Source organism: Mandrillus leucophaeus, unplaced genomic scaffold (genome assembly GCF_000951045.1).
Source record: "Mandrillus leucophaeus isolate KB7577 unplaced genomic scaffold, Mleu.le_1.0 Scaffold360, whole genome shotgun sequence".
In the NCBI taxonomy this organism is placed as follows: Eukaryota; Metazoa; Chordata; class Mammalia; order Primates; family Cercopithecidae; genus Mandrillus; species Mandrillus leucophaeus.
This window is the reverse complement of record NW_012103810.1, coordinates 2,225,674-2,228,581: the sequence shown is the minus strand read 5'-3', so window position 1 is coordinate 2,228,581 and position 2,908 is coordinate 2,225,674.

Genomic DNA, 2,908 nt, shown 5'->3' with positions numbered 1-2,908 from the left:
CCAGGCTGGTCTCGAACTCCTGACCTTAGGTGATCCACCCGCCTCAGCCTAATTTTTTGTATTTTCAGTAGAGATGGGGTTTCACCATGTTGGCCAGGCTGGTCTTGAATTTCTGGCCTCAAGTGATCTACCTGCCTTGGCTTCCCAAAGTGCTGGGATTACAGGCATAAGCCACTGCACCCAGACCCTTTGCTGGAATTTTCTATCTGCAATGGCTTGAGTGGACCAGATAACCTGTCAACCCTTGGATGTGGCATTTTTGAGCAGAAAGAACTGAGTCCCTGTGGAACCACTGTCTCACTGTATCTCTTAAAGAGACCCTATGTCTCCCCCTTTCTGCCTCCTGCCTCCCTCTACTCCTAGAACTTGCCTGCATCTATGTCTGTCCCCTTAGAACACTCTGTCTGTCTTCTAATCTGACACGTGGCTAGCAGCATTTTATCTGGGCCTTCTGTCTGCCAGGGAGACATGGAGGCAGCCTGGGTGCATAGCCTGCTGGGAGGGAGGGAATGACGGAGGGAGGCCTCCTCATGTGCTCTGCACTCAGTCACTCACACGGCTCCTTTTTTCACCCAACTATTATACTAATTCATTCACTCTCTACCTTTTCCACCAACACACTCATGTTCTCCCTTCCTTTCTGTCATTCCCTCCAGTTCAAGCCCAAGAACATGTCTGGCAATAGACTTGCCTTAAAAGGGGTTAAAATACACACATAGCCAGGCACAGTGGCTCATGCCTATAATCCTAGCACTTTGGGAAACTGAAGCAGGCAGATCACTTGAGGCCAGGAATTTGAGACCAGCGTGCAACATGGTGAAACCCTGTGTCTACTAAAAATATAAAAATTAAGGCTGGGCGCGGTGGCTCACGCCTGTAATCCCAGCACTTTAGGAGGCCAAGGCAGGTGGATCATTTGAGGTGAGGAGTTCAAGACCAGCCTGCCCAACATGGTGAGACCCTGTCTCTACTGAAAATACAAAAATTAGCTGGGCATGGTGGTGCGCGCCTGTAATCCCAGCTACTCGGGAGGGTGAGGTAGGAGAATCACTTGAACCTGGGAGATGGAGTTGCAGTGAGCCGAGATCACAACACTGCACTCCAACCTGGGCAACAGAGCGAGGAAAAAAAAAAAATGGCCAGGCGTAGTGGCTGACACCTGTAATCTCAACACTTTGGGAGGCCGAGGCGGTCAGATCACGAGGTCAGGAGATTGAGACCATCCTGGCTAGCTCGGTGAAACATTGTCTCTACTAAAAAAAAACACAAAAAATTAGCCGGGCGTGGTGGCAGGCACCTGTAGTCCCAGTTGCTCCAGAGGCTGAGGCAGGATAATGGCGTGAACCCGGGAGGCGGAGCTTGCAGTGAGCCGAGATCACGCCACTGCACTCCAGCCTGGGCAACAGCGTGAGACTCCGTCTCAAAACAAACAAACAAACAAAAGGCCACGTGTGGTGGTGGGTACCGTAATTGCAGCTACTCGGGAGGCTGAGACAGAGAATCACTTGAACCCAGGAGGCGGAGCTTGCAGTGAGCCGAGATCACACCACTGCACTCCAGCCCAGGTGACACAGTGAGACTCTGTCTCAAAAACAAAACGAAACAAAACAAACAAAAACCACACACACACGCAGAATAACACAGAAAGGCACAAGGACGCTGCGCTCAGGAGTTTTCCAAAGTCTGAGCTGGAGAGGAATTAACAAAGGTCGCCCTCTTGGTTATCTAGATGGGGTCAGTGAGTCCCAGGGGGCCCAGGTCTGCTCCACACCACTGGGCAAAAGAAGCAGGAGGCAGCTACTCTTGGGGTACCCTGGCTTGCCCACCACACCAGAGTCAGTGCTCCCAGCCCTGTCCAAGCATGGAACATCATGTTTTCCAGTTCTGAGTTGGTGACCCTGAGGCTAAGTTCAAAATGCAAGAACTAAGGCAGAAAGTAATGCCCGTAGGGACCTGGACCTGGATACAGGAGTTATACAACTGGGGCTGGAAGAGCCTTCGTGCAGAAATCTCCAAACTCCTCACTTGACAGCGTGGATGCTGGAGCTCAGGGAGCCAGCTTGCAAGTGGCCTGGAGGCAGCACCAGAACCCAGTTACAGTCTCCAGCCTTGTGGTCTTTGACTGTGCCCACTGCTCACCAATCCTGGATGTTTGAATACCAGTGAAGCCCCCACCTTCTTTTTAAATAGAGATAGGGTCTTGCTGTGTTGCCCAGGCTGGTCTCAAACTCCTGGCCTCAAGTGATCTTCCCACGTTGGCCTCCAAAGTGGAAACCCCAGTTTCTTGAGGAGAACAAATTCAACAAATTTTTCCTCCAATAAAGTTAGAAAAAAACAAAAAGTGTTACAGGGCTAAAAATGAATTAATCAGGCTGGGCGCAGTGGCTCATGCCTGTAATCCAGCACTTTGGGAGACCCAGGCGGGCGGATCACCTGAGGTCAGGAGTTCGAGACCAGCTGGCCAACATGGTGAAACCCCATCTCTACTAAAAATACAAAAATTAGCCAGGTATGGTGGCGCATGCCTATAATCTCAGTTACTTGGGAGGCTGAGGCAGAAGAATCGCTTGAACCCGGGAGGTGGAGGTTACAGTGAGCCAAGATTCTGTCTCAAAAAAAAAAAAAAAATCAAAAATTTTTTTGTGTTTGAAACAGGGTCTCCCTCTGTCACCTAGGCTGGAGTGGGAGTGCAGTGGCATGATCATGGCTCACTGCAGACTCCACCTTCTGGGCCCAAGTGATCCTCCCACCTCAGCCTCCTAGGTAGCTGAGACCACAGGCGCTTGCCACCATACCTGGCTATTTTTTTTTTTTTTTTTTTTTGTAGAGATGGGATTTTGCCATGTTGCCCACATTGGTCTCAACAATCTCCTAGGCTCAAACAATCCACCTGCCTTGGCCTCCCAAA